This window comes from Phoca vitulina, unplaced genomic scaffold, assembly GCF_004348235.1.
Source record: "Phoca vitulina isolate PV1807 unplaced genomic scaffold, GSC_HSeal_1.0 scaffold31, whole genome shotgun sequence".
NCBI classification, from domain to species: domain Eukaryota; kingdom Metazoa; phylum Chordata; class Mammalia; order Carnivora; family Phocidae; genus Phoca; species Phoca vitulina.
Window position 1 is genome coordinate 9,161,411 of NW_022589734.1, and position 20,165 is coordinate 9,181,575.

Genomic DNA, 20,165 nt, shown 5'->3' on the forward strand with positions numbered 1-20,165 from the left:
TCCATTTGGTCCAGTGTGTCATTTAAAGTCTTTATTTCCTTGTTGATCTTTTGCTTAGATGATCTGTCCATTTCAGTGAGGGGGGTGTTAAAGTCCCCCACTATTACTGCATTGTTATCGATGTGTTTCTTTACTTTTGTTATTAATTGCCTTATATAATTGGCTGCTCCCATGTTAGGGGCATAGATATTTACAATGGTTAGATCTTCTTGTTGGATAGACCCTTTAAGTAGGATATAGTGTCCTTCCTCATCTCTTATTACAGTCTTTGGTTTAAAATCTAATTTGTCTGGTATAAGGATTGCCACCCCAGCTTTCTTTTGGTGTCCATTAGCATGGTAAATGGTTTTCCACCCCCTCACTTTCAATCTGGCGGTGTCTTTCGGTCTAAAATGAGTCTCTTGCAGATAGCATATTGATGGGTATTGTTTTTTTATCCAATCTGATAGCCTGTGTGTTTTGATTGGGGCATTTAGCCCATTTACATTCAGGGTAACTATTGAAAGATATGAATTTAGTGCCATTGTATTGCCTGTAAGGTGACTGTTACTGTGTATTGTCTGTGTTCCTTTCTGGTCTATGTTGCTTTTAGGCTCTTTGCTTAGAGGACCCTTTTCAATATTTCTTGTAGGCCTGGTTTCGTGTTTGTAAATTCCTTTAGTTTTTGTTTGTCCTGGAAGCTTTTTATCTCTCCTTCTATTTTCAATGACAGCCTAGCTGGATATAGTATTCTTGGCTGCATATTTTTCTCATTTAGTGCTCTGAAGATATCATGCCAGTCCTTTCTGGCCTGCCAGGTCTCTGTGGATAGGTCTGTTGCCAATCTAATGTTTCTACCATTGTCGGTTACAGATCTCTTGTTCCAAGCTGCTTTCAGGATTTTCTCTTTGTCTCTGAGACTCGTAAGTTTTACTATTAGATGTCAGGGTGTTGACTTATTTTTATTGATTTTGAGGGGGGTTCTCTGTGCCTCTTGGAATTTGATGCCTGTTTTCTTCCCCAAATTAGGGAAGTTCTCGGCTATAATTTGCTCCAATATACCTTCTGCCCCTCTCTCTCTTTCTTCTTCTGGGATCCCAATTAATCTAATATTGTTTCGTCTTATGGTATCACTTATCTCTTGAATTCTGCCCTCGTGATCCAGTAGTTGTTTATCTCTCTTTTTCTCAGCTTCTTTATTTTCCATCATTTGGTCTTCTATCTCACTGATTCTTTCTTCTGCCTCATTTATCCTAGCAGTTAGAACCTCCATTTTTTTATTTCTTTTTTTTATGTTATGTTAATCACCATACATTACATCATTAGTTTTTGATGTAGTGTTCCATGATTCATTGTTTGTGTATAACACCCAGTGCTCCATGCAGAACGTGCCCTCTTTAATACCCATCACCAGGCTAACCCATTCCCCCATCCCCTCCCCTCTAGAACCCTCAGTTTGTTTTTCAGAGTCCATCGTCTCTCATGGTTCATCGTCCCCTCCAATTCCCCCCCTTCATTTTTCCCTCCTGCTATCTTCTTCTTCTTCTTCTTCTTTTTTTAACATATAATGTATTATTTGTTTCAGAGGTACAGATCTGAGATTCAACAGTCTTGCACAATTCACAGCACTCACCATAGCACGTACGCTCCCTAATGTCTATCACTCAGCCACCCCATCCCTCCCACCCCCCACCGCTCCAGCAACCCTCAGCTTGTTTCCTGAGATTAAGAATTCCTCATATCAGTGAGGTCATATGATACATGACTTTCTCTGATTGACTTATTTCGCTCAGCATAACACTTTCCAGTTCCATCCACGTCATTGCAAATGGCAAGATTTCATTCCTTTTGATGGCTGCATAATATTCCATTGCATATATATACCACATCTTTTTTATTCATTCATCTGTCGATGGCATCTTGGCTCTTTCCACAGTTTGGCTATTGTGGACATTGCTGCTATAAACATCAGGGTGCATGTACCCCTTCGGATCCCTACATTTGTATCTTTGGGGTAAATACCCAGTAGTGCAATTTCTGGATCGTATGGTAGTAGAATCTCCATTTTTGATTACACCTCATTAATCGCCTTTTTGATTTCGACTTGGTTAGATTTTAGTTCTCTTATTTCTCCAGAAAGGGTTTCTCTAATATCTTCCATGCTTTTTTCAAGCCCAGCTAGTATCTTTAAAATCATCATTCTGAACTCTAGTTCCAACATCTTACTAATGTCCATATTGATTAGGTCCCTGGCAGTCGGTACTGACTCTTGTTCTTTTTTTTTTTTGAGGTGATTTTTTCCATCTTGTCATTTTGTCCAGAGGACAATAGATGAATGAGAGAAAAAAATGCTAACAGGGTAACAATGACCCCAGAAAAATATACCCTAAACAAATCAGAAGAGACATGAAACTGGGGGAAAAGAAAGGGAAAGAAAGAAAAAAGAAAAAAAAAGAAAAAGAAAAAGATTAAAAACAAACAAACAAAAAACAGAATATGGTCAAATATGATCAGGCTGGTGCATAGATCAGTGCCACACACTAGATTTTGGGTGTATTTTGGTCTGTTAGAAGAAAGTGCCTCCCAAAATTTTAAAGAAAGAAACTTATGTATGTACAAAAGTAAGGGTAAATATGATGAAGGGATGGAATATGACTGTAAGGATGAAAATTATAAGAGATTTTATAAAAGGAATTGATAAGATAAGAAGTTGGTTGAAAAAAGAAAAAAGAGGATTTAAAAAAAAAGGGAGAGAATGTGATCAGGCAGGCGACTAGAACAAAGCCATACACTAGAGATTTAGGGTATATTTTGACCTGTTAGAAGAAACTGTATCCCAAAATTTTAAATAGAGAACAACTTATATATATACCAAAAATAAGGTTAACTACTATGAAGGAATAGAATATGACTCTAAAAATGAAAAATAAAAAAGATTTTTTAAAAAAAGTCTTGATAAGATGTTGGTTGGAAGAGGGAAAAAGAAAAATTAAAAAAAAAAAAGAAAATTAAAAAAAAATTAACTTTGAAAGACTAAAGAATCATGGGAAAAAAGCCATGAATTGTATGTGTGTTATTCCCCAGCGCTGGAGTTCTGCCATTCTCATTGATGGGTAAACTTGGTCTTGGCTGGCTGTTCTTGCTGATCTTCTGGGGGAGGGGCCTGTTGCCGTGGTTCCCAAATGTCTTTGCCGGAGGTGGAATTGCCCCGCCCTTCCCGGTCCGGGCTAAGTGATCTGCTTGGGTTTGCTCTTGGGAGCTTTTGTTCCCTGCAAGCTTTCCCTACAGCTTTGGAGGCCGAGAGTGAAATGGCAGCCTCCCAATCTCCGCCCCGGAGGAGCCGAGAACTCGGGGCCCTGCTCCTCAGTGAGCCCCCAGAGAAAAGCAGTCAATCATTCCCGTCTCCCCGGTCTCCGGCCGCTCTCCGTGCTCACCCGGCCTGTGACCGCGCATTTCTATCTCTGCCACCCGACCCAGTGTGGAGTCTCCAAACCCAGCAGATCCCTGCGGTGCGCTCCCATGCCGCTCCTCCCGGGGGAGCAAGGGGAGTTTCCCCAGATCTGCCTCTTGTCACGTCCCTGCTGGAAGAGCAGTGGCCCGACTCTGCCGCAGATCATGGTTTAGGGCAACCCTGAGCTGAGAACTCGCTCCTTGGCTCCATCTCTGCAGCCAGCTTCCCCGCTCCGATACCTGGTAGCTCTGCCGCACTCAGGCTCCCCCGGTCTTTCTGTGACCCCGAGGGTCCTGAGACCACACTGTCCCACGAGGGTTCCACCCCCCGCTTAGCCACTGGAGTGACGTCCCTCAGCAGAGCAGACATCTAGAAGTTCTGATTTTGTGCTCTGCGGCTCTATCACTTGCCAGTAGCGGCCGAGGGAGGCCCCCTTCCCCACCATCTATCTTCCCGAATATCGCCTCAGATTCACTTCTCTGCACGTCCTACCTTCCAGAAAGTGGTCGCTTTTCTGTTCAGAGAGTTGCTGCTATTCTTTTCTTTGATCTCCTGTTGAGTTCATAAGTGTTCAGAATGGCTTGATCCCTATCCCGCTGAATTCCTGGGACCAGACAAAATTTAGGTCTTCTACTCTTCTGCCATCTTGCTCCTCCCCCAAAACTATGACATTCTTGGAGAAAACTTACATGTATTTCTTCTTGATCTTAAACTGGCAATGGTTTCTTAGATATGATATCAAAAGCATGGTCAAAGAAAAAATAAGGCAATCGGACTTCATCAAATTTAAAAACTTGCACATCATTAAAAATCTGCACACCAAAGGACACTACCAAGAAAATGGAAAGACAACCTGAAGAATGAGAGAAAATGTTTGCAAATCATCTATCTGATAAGGATTTAGTATACAAATATACAAACAATTCTTAGAACAACAATAAAAAGACAAATAATGCAATTAAATAATGGACAAAAGTTTTGAATAGACATTTGTCCAAAGAAGATGTACAAATGCTTATTAAATACATGAAAAGATGCTTAATTTCATTTGGGGGAATGCAAATCAAGACCACAATGAAATATCACTCCACACCCACTAGAATGGCTATAAGAACAAACAAACAAATAAACAAACAGAAATTGACGAGTGTTGAAGAAAGTGAAAGGTATTCATACATTGCTGGTTGCAGTGTAAAATGGTACAACCACCTTGGAAAATAGTCTGGCTGTTCCTTAACGTTAAACAAGAGTTACCATATGACCCAGTATTCTATTCCTAGGTATAAATCCAAGAGATTTGAAGCATATGATTACACAAAAACTTATACATGAATATTCATAGCAGCATTATTTATAAGCGTCAAAAAGTGGAAACAACACAAATGTTCATCAACTGATGAATGGATGAACAAAATGTATTAAACCTGGCCGATGGGTTATTTATTCATAAAAGAAATGAAGCAGTGATATGAGCTACAGCATGGATAAAACTTGTGAACATTATGCTTCGTGAAAGAAGCCAGGCATAAGAGCCACCTAGTATGATTTTATTTATATGAAATGTTTAGAAGAAACAAATTCATATAGGCAGAAGATATATTATGATTTCCATGGGATGAGGTGAAGGGGGAAGTGGGGAGGCATTCCTAATGGGTACAGGGTTTATTTTCAAGGTGATGACCAGGTTTTGGGATTAGATAGTGATGATGGTTACACAACCTTGTAACTACACTAAAAATGGCAGAATTGTACATTTTAAATGGTGAATTTTGTGGTATGTTAATTATATCTTCATAAAAAATGAATATTCTAAGGCAATCAGCTCAGACCAATCTGACTCAAATTTCTCTGCTATCCTATAAAAAGTCAGGAGAAAATTTGCCAAATGTTAAGGCATAAAGGTCCACCCATATTTCAAATGTCAAGGTAATTTATTTTTTATTTTTTAAAGATTTATTTATTTATTTTAGAGAGAGAGAGAGAGTGTGTGTGTGAGCATGTGTATTCAGGGGAGGGGCAGAGGCTGAGGAGCAGAGAATCACAGGAAGACTCCCTGCTGAGGATGGAGCCCTGCTCGGGGCTCAATCTCAGGACCTGAGATCAGGACCTGAGCCAAAACCAAGAGTCAGATGCCCAACCTACCAAGCCACCCAGGTGCCCCCAAATGTCAAGGTAATTTATAACTTGGAAGATGTATTCTTGCCAAATGCAGTTGATGAAAATTAATCACTGCAGTGATTGTGATGTGAAAATACACTAGTGTATCTTGGAGCCATTTAAGATAGTGTAAGATTGTAAACAAATGTAAGCTAATGTAAGGTGTAACAACTGACTCTTGAAAGATAGATGAAAACATCAAAAATAATACAGGCATACCTCATTTTGTTGTGCTTCACTTTATTTTACTTCACAGATACTTTTTAAAAAAAACAAATTAAAAGTTTGTGGCAACTCTAAATTGAATAATTCTATTGGCACCATTTTTTTCCAATAGCATCTGCTCACCCTGTGTTTCTGTGTCACATTTTGGTAACTCTTGCAACATTTCAAACTTTTTCCACTGTTATTATATTTGTTATGGTGATTGGCAATTATGACTTGCTGAAAGCTCAGATGATGGTTAGCGTTTTTTAGCAATATTTTTAAAATAAGATATGTACTTTTTTTAGACAATGTTATTTGCACACTCAATAGACTACAGTATAGTGTAAACATAACTTTTATATGCATTGAGAAACCAAAAGTTCAGTTGACTTGCTTTATTGAGATACTCACTTTATTGCAATGGTCCAGAACCAAACTCACAATATCTCTGAGGTATGCCTGTAATGTAATGAAACCCTGGACTTAAAATCTAGATAATATTTATAAAGACTGAAAGAGGTGGAGGGGAGATTTTTTGAATAGGAGGACTTAAATAGATTTCTGTGTCACTTGTCACTCTGACAATTAGATAAACATAAATTAAAATATTCTGAAAAATCCTGAGGATAATCACTGAGTTAAAAATAAGAAAAAAAATCTTTCAAAAGAAATAGACCAAAAAAGCAGAAAAGTACTGTCTGTGCAGAAAACAAATTGGCAAATAAATAGCAAGAGAAGCATAAAAACAGAAAACAGAGAACAAGAAGACAAAACAAGGCCAAATGTAATATTTATAAGAACAAAAGTGAATGCATTAAAAACACAAAGACTCAAATTGAATCAGGCAAATGAAAAGAAACCAAAAAAATAAATCAGGGCTTGAAACATTAAAACATTAAAATCAGACAAAGGCCAAAATAATTACATGGAATAAAGAGAACCCCTTTATATTGCAAAAAGCACACAATTCACAATGATGATATATATAACATTAATCTTTATGTGCTGAATAATCTGTTCTCAAAATATACAAAACAAAACTATTAAAATACAAGGAAGAGATGATGGAAATCTCTTTTAGTCAGAGATTTTGACTATCTTTCCTACTCCATGTGATCAAATAAATTCATAGAGGATTAGGGGAATATTATTGATAAAGTTAATTTAATAGATACATATGAAACTTTGTAAGCAATAAAAGGATATGTACCTCTTTCTATGTCATTTGGGCATTCATAAAAATTGATAATTTATGAGACCAGAAGGAAATATGTTAATAAATTCCTCAAAAAATAAACATTTTATCATAATCAAGTTAAAATGAAAACTAGTAACAATGATTTAATTCCATCAAAAACTACAGCTTGATCATTGAAAAATCAGCTTCACTTTACTTCTCCTAATTATGTATTAAGTCAAAAAGAAGAAAATGAAAAATGAATTTATCAATAATGATATCCACACCATACTTTAGAATAAAATATATTGCCCTTACTAGCTATATTATAAAATATATTTAAAATCATCGAGTAAATCAATTTGACATCATATAAAAATACAAAAATAACTTAAAGGGAATAGTAGGAATTAAAAATGTAAAATCAAAAATTAATGAATTACGAAATAGAAAAAAGTCAAATTGATAAAAATATTCCAAGAGCTATCTTCCTAAAATGTCCAGTTAATAGTCAACCCTCTGGCAAGGCTGATTGGAAGACCAGAAGAGACAAATCTCTGTTATTATAGATCTAATAATAACATGATTACCCACAATAATATCAACGACTTCATCCACTTATTGAACACTTACTATGAACCAGATACTGATGGCTTCATATAGACAATTGTTGAGTTTGGGATTCGAAGTCACATTTCCTGCATTTAAATTTTATGCTGTGGGCTATTAGCGACCTCTATTCCTTCTGTCGTAAAGTTAGGATAATATTAACACCTACTTCGTCCGACAGTCATGGAGATTTTACATGACAAACATGTAAAATACTGACAGCAATATGTGGCATATCATATGTCCTTAAAAAAGTCAGTTTTTTAAAAGATTTTATTTATTTATTTGACAGAGCACAAGCAGGGGGAGCAGCAGGTAGGGCGAGCTGCATGGGCAGAGGTAGGCTCCCTGCCGAGCAGGGACTCCTCAGCAAGGGACTCGATCCCAGGACCCTGAGATCATGACCTGAGCAGAAGTCAGACGCTTAACCAGCTAGCCACCCAGGCAACCCTAAAAAAGGTCCTAAGCTGCAGGTAGAGAATACATCATTTAGAACTGTATTTGATGTGAATAATCACGTCTTCTATAGTGGTTTAAATAAGTAAGAATTATATTTTCTTCATGCAAGAAGAACTCTAGAAGTAAGAAGTCCAGAGCTGGAAAAGCAGCTCAACATTACATGAAGCACCAGGACTTTGTGGCATATAGATATGCTACACACACACACACACACACACACACACACACACACACACACACATACTCTCTCTCTCTCTCTCTCATATTATTCAGCCATAAAGAAGAAAGAAATCCTGCCATTTGTGACCATATGGATGGACCTTGAGGGCATTATGCTAAGTGAACTAAGCCAGACAGAGAAAGGCAAATATTGTGTGATCTCACTTACAAAAAAAGAGATCAGGTTTGTGGTCACCAGAGGCAGGAGGTGCAGGGTGGAGTTACTGGATGAAGGTGGTCAAAGGTACAAAGTTCCTGTTATAAGATAAATAAGCATCGGGGTTATAACGTATAACACGTTGACTATAGTTAACACGGCTGTCTGGCATGTTAAAAATTACTGAGAGAGTGGATTCTAAAAATTCTCATCTCAAGGAAAAAATATTTTTCTCTTTCTTTTTTTTCTTTTTGTATTTATATGAGGTGATGGATATTAACCGAATTTACTGGGATAATCGTTTTGCTGTATATGTAAGTCATTATGCTGTATACCTTAAACATACAGTGCCCTGTGTCAATTATGTCTTAATAAAACTGAAAGAAAAAAAAAGCACTGGGACTTCTTTTAGCTTCTTGTTTTGCTTTGCTTTCTCAGTGGCTATCACCCTCGTGGTCCCAAGATTTCGGGCGTACCTCCAGGCATTGCCTCTGCAGTCCAGGCAGGAAGAAGGGAGAAAGTTGAAAGCTTTATCTTTATGAGGTTGTATTTTTTTATCTGAAAAGAAAGCACTCCCCACTGACTTTTCACTGACCAGAAATGCATTGCACAGCTAATACTAATTGCAAAGCACACTGGGAGATTAAGCATTTTTAGCTGAGTACGATGCTAGGCCTAACAAAATATAGTAAAGGAGAGGAAGCAATGGATCTTGGGTAGGTAACCGGCAGTATCTCTCATGGAGAGGTGTAAAAGTTTTAATGTGTACTAGTACAATATTTTAATAAATGGGATGATTGTCAATATATATACATATATATATTTCCCGATTCAAAAAAGAGGAAGCTTTGAATGATTAATAAGATTTTAAGATTTTTAAAAATTTATTATTTTTTAAAAGATTTTATTTATTTATTTCAGAGAGAGAGAGAGCACGGAAACATGAGCAGGGGGAGGGGCAGAGGGAGAAGCAGACTCCCCGCTGAGCAGAGACCCTGGGATTAGGACCCGAGCCAAAGTCCAATGCTTAACTGACTGAGCCACCCAGGCGCCCAAGATTTTTTTAAATTTAAATAATTACATTAAAAAGGACACCAAGCCAGGGGGATTACACAAGCAACATGTTTTTTAATTCTTCGAGCACACATTGTATCCATTAGTTTTTAAAATGTTCCAAAGGATCCCAAAAATAGGAAACATCTCTATTTGTGTTACAAAGATGGCAAAATCTTGTTACCTGACAAAAATTGCTCAAAGAAAAAAAATGTAGGCCAAACTTATTTATGCATGGAGATAAAAATGCTAGAAAAAATATAAGTAAATACATTTTAGTATGTACAGTTACCAATAACATGTTACAACTAAGGATTTATTCCTGGAAATCAAGAGTGGATAAATATTTGGCAATCTGTTTGTATATTCATTCCATCAAATAGGTAAAATGTGAAAAACTATTCACAAAATCTCCTAATAAATTATACAGATTATTCCTTAATATTATATAAGTATGCCCCAAACCAACAATAGCCACCATTATAGTTGATGGCATTTCTGTTATAGTCAGGAACAATAAAATGATGCTCATGTTCAAAAATATTCTTTTATCTTAAAAAGAAATGAATATGATTATCAAAAGGAAGGAAGCAAAATTATCATTTACCAATGATATGTGTTGCTATCCAAAAATTTCTATAGACTATTAAGTCAATTCAGTATATTGGTTATGCAAAAATATACAAACATTAAGTAATTAGAAATCATTAGTTTGAAAACATGATAAAAATCTAAATCCAACACCAAATATAAACTAGGTGTTAACCTAACAAATTTATGTAGAACCTGTATGGGAAAACATCTTAAACTTCACTGAAGGAGTTAAAAGAAGACTCTTAGATGTGGAACTATTTCATGTTGCTCATAGGAAAGACCTAGCATTATAAAGATTATATTATTTTTCCAAATTAGCCTGTAAATATCCTATATTTTAGTCAAATTTTAATGGGATTTTTTTTCAAAACTTGGCAATATTATTTTTAAAGTCACAGGAAGAACAAACTAACAATAATAGCAAAGATAATTGTGATAAAAAGGGTTTCTAAGGCAGTAATTGTCTTACTAGAAATTAAACATATTGGGCTTTTAATAATTTAAACAGTAAGATTGTGCAGGGATAGATAGATGTGTAAAATAGAAAAGAAATGCACACAGAAATCTATATATGGCAAATGCTTTACCTTGTGATAGAAATTGATTTTTGTGGTTACTGAATAACAGATATTTCTTTGACCCCAGCCAGTCTGCCATGACTCCACCTCATAGGTAGCTCCCCTCACCCACAAATGGCATTACTCTTATGGTCTTCTCCAGTCCTCCACGGTGCAGAAAGTACCCCAAATTAGCTCAGTGTCCATATGTACAATTTGTGAAATTGTAGATTGATTTCTCAATGCCATTACTATTTTATCTTCAAAACTCAAATACCTGGATCCCATTCCCTGACAGTCCCCAGTACTTCTGGCTGTCCTTTTCAGCAACTCATAGATTCCCTCATCAGTGGAGTCCACTGTCTGTGCGGCCCCTCTAGCTACTCATTTCCTAACTGAACAGTAACTATCTGAAACATTCTTTTTTCTCCAGTTTTCTATTTTGCCACCTTCCTCTCTTGATTCCCAGAAGCCAACTTTGCCTTTTCCTTCAGTGAGAAAATGGAACACCTCCCTTTCTTTAAAATTTCTACCACTGTAACTACAATCTTAATTACATCCCCACTTGTTATTTCCAGCTACTCTCTTTTCCCCATGGAAAAGGGGGGGATTTAAAAAATTTTTTAAAATTTTTTCTGCCAAGGCTAATATCACTGCCACTTCTCTGTATAACTTTCCTCATCTCTTTAGGGACTTCCCTAGATTTGTCCCATTTCTTGGTCTTTCTTCACTGACTCTTTTAGGATATTTTAGTTCTCAGGTCTGCTCCATCTTCAAAGAAAGCCTCCCTTACTCCAATACCTATTGCTTCCCTCTCTTCTATTCCAAAGACAAGCTTCTAGAAAATGTTATGTACATTTCCAATTTACTTCAAAACTGTACACTAAGGCTGCTTTCATTTAATCCAGGGGAAACCTACTATTTGGGTTCTTGGATCCAGTATTATAGAATACCATTTTCCAGGTAAGCAAATAATTGCAAGTAACAGAATGCTTTAAGTGAGTGAAAGTTTATTTTTTAAAAATTTTTCCTCACATAAGAAGAAGCCCAGAGAAAAGAAGTTCATGATTATTAGTAATGTTATTTATCTTATGTCTTTGCTTATTTTTTTTTATTAACTTGACCTATTGTTTTCTGATAAGGTTTTGTTCAATGGCTTAATCAGTTGTTGCTTTATACATTAAGGCTAGGGTTAGATTTAAATTTTGTGGGGCTTAACAACTACACAAATTGGGGCACCTGGGTGGCTCAGTCGGTTAAGCATCTGACTCTTGATTTTGGCTCAGGTTATGATCTCAGGGTCGTGAGATCGAGCCCCAAGTCAGACTCCATGCTGGGCATAGAGTTTGCTTAAGATTCTTTCTCTCCCTCTCCCCACCCCTCTCTCTAAAAAAACAAAACTATACAAATCAGAGAAACTTCTTGATGAAAAAGAACACAAAAGTACGAATACAAAATTTTTAGATCCCTGACAGGGATTTGGAAGGGACCTTTTCAAGCAAAGGGCTTCAAAATTAAAGCTTTGTTAGCATCAAGGTAAGTTTGTCACTGAGTGACAAATGCACTTATTGAATAAATAAATTTATTATTTAAAGGAATATATGCTCATGTTTTATTTTCTTGATTTATTATGTTTTAGCTCATAGATTGGGGGCATAGAAAAGGGAACTGTCATGCATCCGTTAGTTTTTTTTACCATTTATTTAAGCATTAACTTCTTTTTTTTTTTAAAGATTTTATTTATTTATTTATTTGACAGAGAGAGACAGCGAGAGAGGGAACACAACCAGGGGGAGTGGGAAAGGGAGAAGCAGGCTTCCTGTGGAGCAGGACCCAGGACCCTGGGATCATGACCTGAGCCGAAGGCAGTCGCTTAACGACTGAGCCGCCCAGGTGCTCCAAGCATTAACTTCTTGATTATCAGTGTTTGTCAGGAACTTTCAGGAATTGAGTATTCATTGGTTAAAAGAAGATATAGACTTTGCTTTAATACTATTTACAGTCTGCTGGGTGAGTGGGGAGAGGGAGAGACAGAGAGAGAAAGAGAGAGACTCAAACAAGTAAATAAACATACAGTTCTGAAGTATGATAAATGCTATAAAGAAACTGACAAGATATAGGATTGGAATTACCAACTTGGACATGGCCTTTAGGAAGGGTATATTTAAGATGAGGTTTTGAAGAGTAAGAGGGAGCCCACAATATGAAGTGTGGGTAAGAAGAGTGTAGGCAGAAGGAAGAATACCCTGAGGTTGGAAAGCGCATGGTGTACTTGAAAAGGCCTATGGGAACTAGCAGGTCTGGAGATCTGTGAAGAGGACAGAAGAGTGACAGGTGATAAACTTGGAGAAGTGGGCAAAGGCTAGCTAATGGCCAGTTTAGACCTGAGGGAGCAAGAGTGATGAATGAGGGAGAGTGAAATGGGGAAAAGGGAAAGTTAATAAAAGAGTTTACTGAACACAATACAAATTGCCTGGTACCTAATTACTCTGAGAAGCCCTAGGAATTCCGAGGGGCCCCCACATCCAACTTCTTCTCATAGATCCCTTCCTGGTTAATAAGGCATAGGCAGTATTTATCCGCTTAACAGGATACATTCGAATACTTTTAGTTTAAAAGGGTTCAGAATCAAATTAAAAATACAGTTATGATATATTTATATTCTTAGATAACTGCCCTCAGAGGAGTTTACTATTTAAGTATCACCTACCATGGACTCTCCTTCCCAACAAACATCTTTGTATATTGCAATATTGCATGGCAATGCTTTCCCTCTATGTGTAAATAGTGGGGTATATAATGGAATATATAATTGGATACATAATGGCATTTGAAATTTATATATATATATACACACTCACACGGGGGGTTATTTTTTTGTGCAAATGTCTTGAGAAGCATTGATGGTAAATGGTGGGCAACCTCCTGAACGTGTGTTGTTGCCAAGTCTTGGAGAGTAAGGTTTATTTATTTCTGGAAGAAAGAAAAGAGGAAGAAGGATGGAAAGAGTATGAAGAGAAGCCAGTAAGATGGGAAAAATAGAAGTTGTATGGTTATTGAAGTTCTAAGGTGGTGGGTAGCCAATAGACATTCGAAAGTTGATGCAAACAATGACATTTTTAAACTTCAATGTACACATAGATTATTTGGAGAATTTTGTTAAAGTTAAGATTGGGATGTAGCAGGTCTGGAGTAGTTTGCATTTCCCTTTTTTTTTTAAGTTTTTTTTTTTTAAGATTTTATTTATTTATTTGACAGAGGGAGAGACAGCGAGAGAGGGAACACAAGCAGGGGGAGTGGGAGAGGGAGAAGCAGGCTTCCCGCTGAGCAGAGAGCCCGATGCAGGGCTCGATCCCAGGACCCTGGGATCATGACCTGAGCCGAAGGCAGACGCTTAATGACTGAGCCACCCAGGCGCCCCACTTTTTTTTTAAGTTTTAATTTAAATTCCAGTTAGGTAACATACAGTGTAATATTTGTTTCAGGTGTACAATACAGTGACTCAATACTTCCATAAAATACCTGGTGTCCATCACAACAAGCGCACTCCTTAGTCCCCACCACCTAGTTCACCCATCCACTTCCCCTCTGTCATCATTTTGTTCTCTATAGTTAAGGGTATGTTTCTTGGTTTGCCTCTCTCTCTCTTTTTTTCCCTATGCTTGTTTGTTTTTTTCTTAAATTCCACTTATGAGTGAAATCATATACTATTTGTCTTTCTCTGACTGACTTATTTCACTTAGCATAATACCTTCTAGCTCCATCCACATCATTGCAAATGGCAATATTTCATTTTTTATGGCTGGGTAATATTCCATTGTTTGTGTGTGTGTGTGTGTATATATATATATATATATATATATATATATATATATATACACACACACATATATATATATATATACACACATATATATATATACATATATACCACTTTTTCCTTATTCATTTATCAGTCGATGGACACTTGGGCTGTTTCCATAATTTGGCTATTGTAGATAATGCTGCTATAAACACTGGGGTGCATGTGTCCCTTCAAATTAGTATTTTTGTATTCTTTGGGTAAATATGTGGTAGTGTGACTGCTGGATCATAGGGTAGTTCTATTTGTAACTTTTTGAGGAAACTCCATACTATTTTCCAGAGTGACTACACAAGTTTGCATTCCTACCAACAGTGCAAGAGGGTTCCCCTTTCTCCACATCTTCACCGACACCTGTGTTTCTTGTGCTGTTGATTTTAGCCATTCTGACGGACGTGAGGTGATATCTCATTGTAGTTTTGATTTATATTTCCCTGGTCATCAGGGATGTTGAGCATCTTTTCATGTGTCTGTTGGCCATCTGTATGTCATCTTTGGAAAAATGTTCATGTCTTCTGCCCCTTTTTAATTAGGTCATTCATTTTTTGGGTGTTGAGTTTTATAAGTTTTTAAATATATTTTGGATACTAACCCTTTATCAGATATGTCATTTGCAAATATTTTCTCCCATTCTGTAGGCTGCCTTTCAGTTGTGTTTTTTGTTTCCTTCACTGTGCAGAAACTTTTCATTTTGATGAAGTCCCAATAGTTTATTTTTGCTTTTATTTCCCTTGCCTCAGGAGACATATCTAGAAGGAAGTTGCTATGGCCAATGTCAGAGGTTACTGCCTGTGTTCTCCTTTAGGATTTTAATGGTTTCCTGTTTCACATTTAGGTCTTTAATCCATTTTGAATTTATTTTTGTGCATGGTATAGGAAAATGATCCAGTTTCATTCCTTTGCATGTTGCTGTGCAGTTTTCCCTACATTTTAAAAAAAAGATTTTATTTATTTGTCAGAGAGAGAGAGCAGTAGGCAGAGGGAGAAGCAGGCTCCCTGTTGATCAAGGAGCTCGATGCAGGACTCGATCCCAGGACCCTGGGATCATGACCTGAAGGCAGACGCTTAACAGACTGAGTCACCCAGGCGTCCCTTTCCCTGCGTTTTTAACACATCCCTAATGCTGCTAGACTATGGACCATATTTTGAGTCTAGTAAGGACCCTTTAAAGTTATTTCCTTTCCTATTCTGCATATTTTGAACTAGCAAGGCTCATTCAGTATGTTAGCCAGTTCTTTAAAGTAAATCTTTCTCTCTCTCTTTCTCATTGGTTCTGTTTCTCTGGAGAGCCCTAAATAATAAACCAAGCCACTCTCCATGCTATTTTGTTCCCCAGCTGCATGGCTAGAAGCAAAGTTCTCCAAAGATGATGGAGCCACATGATGGAAGGAGTTTGGATCCCTCAGTCACTACGGAAGGCAAACTGCCCAGTGTCATGTGACCTATATCCAACTTTGAGCTACAAATAAAATTTTTGTTGTTTTTGCTAAATCACTGGAGAAAAAAAAGTCAAGCTGTGTTCTTCTAATATAGCACAATTTTAGTTTTTTTTTAAAGTCTTGACGCAATTTTTAATATGTTCAGTTGTGAAATCCAGATGTCCTAGCTTATTCAAAGTTAAAGCTCTTCCCCCTGTTTCTTTAGTGACTTTGTGGGCCTAAAGAAATATAAGCTGACTACCTCTTTCTTATGGGCCTTTTTTTGTGAGAGACCCTCCTTCATCCCCTGCATCACTAGAAAGCTCTAATCTGCAATTCCTTTGACTGGGCATCTATTTCCCCACAAAGTGACTGAATTTCTGCACAAAGTCACCTTCTGATCTAGTGACCCCTGAGGTTGGCCTCCTTTTTTTCCTGGGTGTTTTGGGGGAAACTGATAAGTCTCCATTTTACTAGCAGTGTTAGCCTCCAGGTTCTTTTCACTATGATCTCTCCCTTCCAGGAGGATTTATGTAGGCAAGACGTAAGACGCGCCCAGCCTGGCTCTGTTTCTTGAGGGGACCTCATCCGGTCCATGGGAAAAACTTCATGTATTCTTTGTCCAGATGCATTCTGGGAGACCCAGTGGAACATTTCCTTTGTTCACCGTCAGGGTAGATAACCAGTCATTGGGTATCACTCTTTAGATTTCTCGAGCTTAAATCAAACACCAGATCACTTTCCTCCTTAGTCTCCAAATGGTCCCATTGATGGATGGGCCTCTTTTCTGGCTGGGGATGAGGGGCCACACACCTAATCTCTCCCCTTCGGGCAAATACATCGCACAGTTCTCACCAAGAGAACCCTTGTCTCCGTTCAAATTTAACCCAGCTTCTTGAAGTGAATGTTTTAGCCTTTTAGGTCTAGCTCTCCAACTACCACTTTGCAAGTTCTGCATAAGGACCTACTAATGCATTGTGGAATGTGGAAGTGGTTGGCACAGAGCTTCTGCAAATAGTCAGGCGGGCTGTGCCTTGCAGAGCACCAGAGCACCATTCACCTCCCAGTCACTGTGGACAAACACAGCGATGATGATGATTTTTTCATGACTTTTCTTAACTCATACAATTAAGGAAAATAAACGGTTACCTATTGTTTAGTCACATAAAATCCTCTTTTGATCTAGTCGGCAACTTATTTTGTCTTGGGTCTTCAGAGAAACTGAGACATCCCTTGTAATTAGGAGCATTTTAAAAACTTGAGTGTTTAAATTTACAAAATGTGATGAAGGTAACTTGGATATATTTAATTCCTTATTATTATCCCTTCAATACCAGTGCAAGTTCATCTTTGTTGGTTTTTAATAATTCATTTGCTCATTCTGACTGAGAGCTTTTTAATTTAATTTTTAGAAAGTAAATATGAGACAGAGGGATTTGAATTTCAGTTATTGTTTGCATTCATATATTCTCAAATTGGTAAGTTCAGTTTCCTTAGTTGCTTTATATTTCTCATCAATATTTCAAAGCATGTGTGTCCACAAATCTTCATTTTAATGTAATTTAGTATTCTAGGCTTTATTCCTTTGAATGAAATATGGAGTGATATTTTCCTATAAATCTGGCTATTATACATACAGATTTATAATTATATAAATTAGTCAAAGCTTTTTGTGACAGTTTATTTTCTCTTAAAATTTTCAGTAATGTATTTTTTTTTTTTTTTTGATCCAAAACCAAAGGACCTACAGGGAAATTTAAATTATTTAAATTATCTCAATTAAGGGAAATATTTTTGAATTTATAAATCTGACGATTTAATCTTGTAGTTGCCCTTCATAACACTTGCAAGGCTTAGGAAGATCACGAAGAGAAATTGCATTTCATTCTAGAAACTGTGGTAGAAATCTCTGGAGTTTATCTTTATAATTTCTCATTCTTCCCTGTAAGAATCACCAATGCTCATTCCACTATCTATGAATAATTTTAGTTGACAATCAAAATATATTAACCCCAAGTGACCTCAAAGCACTGAAACCCATCGTTTCTTATTCTAAAGGCTGTTTGGCAAACGCACTTAAATCACTTATCCACCACAAGAATTCTTACAAATGAAAAGCTCGATGGACTCTTCTATAAAATAATTCCTAGATATTTTAACCTATGATTTCTGAATTAAATTGCATTTTATCTTGCTGATAGACAGTATAGTAAATTTTCATTGCATAAGACCTGATTTTAGAGCTGATTGTGAAGACAATCCTGCTCAGATTCAACAGTAAAAATTAAGGCTCCCTCCACCTTCGGCCAGAAGAGGGAAGTAGCTGACTGCATCTGAAACATACATGCAGTGATTCTGACCAACTTTTTAACTTCAAATTAATCACCATTCAACAATATGATAGTGTGTATATCTTTTAAATGTCACTTTGTAAAAGTACAGAGGTAACAGTAATGTATTTTTTGTTTCATTAACTTACTCCTTGAAGTGATTGGTTTCTCTTAGACTCTGTGTTTTGAAATTTACAGAATGTTTGCCAGCTTCTGATCAGGAGCTGTGCTTTAGGTCAGACGTTACCAACGGATTTGAAAATCGTTGTTGCCCGCCTTATTGTTTCGGCTGTAGACTTTTGCTTGTGATATATTTTATTGTTATTTCTCAGTTGCTCTACACAGTTAAATGCAAGCCCATGTCAACATAGGATGTTATATATTGTTACCTCAAATATTGTCTTTACTAATACGTTTTTATGTCTTCTGATTTTTACCTCAAATATTGCTTATATTAATATAAATTTTTACCTCTTCTAAGTTAGGAAGGATTCACTCCTTTAAATTGCCATTTTTATTGTCCTGTTCTGGCTTTATATCTGGTAATATATTTGGTCATGCTTTAAGTTCACCTAAAATGTTTTCCTTAGTTTGTACTCTAAAGGTCAGTTGGGAAAATTTTCTGGATAATTCAATAAGAAAAACAAAAACAAAAACAAATTAAGCACCTATTATTGAGTAAACATAGGCATTTAGGTATTTCTGTGTTGATCATTGTACATATTTCCTTTTTTTATTTTAAGTTTACACTAACTGTAGACATGAAAACAGAATGCTAAGAATTTGGTCATTTTGCCTCATGATATATTGTATTTATTTAAGCCTTATAGGAATAGGCTTACCAGATGACCCACTGAAAATCTATTGCTATTTGCTCAGTTACAGACCTAGTTTTAGTAGGATGATGTTGGTATTTAGTTTCTTCACTGTATTTTTTTATTCTTGAGTATATTTAGTTTTTCGTTCTTTTCTTCTGATTTAATTTCCAAATTAGAAACACTTTTATAAAGATCCTAAAAGAAAAACATATACCCAAAGAAGTCTCAAAAAATCATTAGCTCAAAATCTATACTTTGTGTAAGTGAATAGACCCTTTGTGACACATTCACGTGGCCACAAATTCTTTGAGATTTCTCTCATCAGGAAGTGGGGTTCTTGTGTTCCTTCCACTTGAATCTAGGTAAAGTCTATATACTCCTTTGACTAGCAATGTACAGTGGAAGTGAAGTGGTATTGGTTTTCTGATCAAGAATTTAGGAGACTGGTAACTTTTGCTTCTGGTCTTTCAGAATACTTGCTCTTGGACCCAGCCACAGTGCTATGTGGAATCCCAAGCAGCTCTGTGGAGGGTCCTATGTGACCAGAAATCGAGGCCCCTGGCTGAACAGATAGACAGCCAACACCAGGGTGCCAGCCATGTGAGTGAGCCACCTTGAAAATGTGCTCTCCAGCTCTGTCCAGCCATCCTAGCTGTCATGACATGGGGCACGGATAAGTCATCCTTCTTGAACACTGCTCACATCACTGATTTGTGAGCAAAATAAATGCTTGGTTTTGCTTTAAGTCAGAAAGTGTTAGGGTGGTGGATACAGCAGTGCATAATTTTTGATACACAAACTTCTTTCAAAGAAGTTTATTCATAGTAAATGATATAAAGTTAGCAATTTGGTCTTCTAAAGCTTTTCATACTGTGAGGAGGAAAATGAAGCCATGTAGGCTTGCAATTAATATTAGGGGAGATAGGAAACTCGTGCTAAAATTTAAGTCTTATACTCTACAACACCACTTCTGGATTGAAATATGGGTTACTTCATTGGTCCCAGACAATGCCAGTAAATTTAGAGTTTGTATAGGGTACTTAGGATGTGATTGTTCCATGTTACCCCTGGTGTGTAATTTGCCCCCCATATGTGGACAATAAAGTTGGAATGGATTT

General features: G+C 36.9%; 1 long non-coding RNA gene across 3 annotated transcripts in view; it reads left to right on the forward strand.

Moving 5' to 3' along the window:
- The window catches only part of LOC116645054, a 266,603-nt gene that overhangs the window by 32,845 nt on the left and 213,593 nt on the right, over positions 1-20,165 (forward strand). The gene's annotated exons all lie outside the window — the stretch shown is intronic.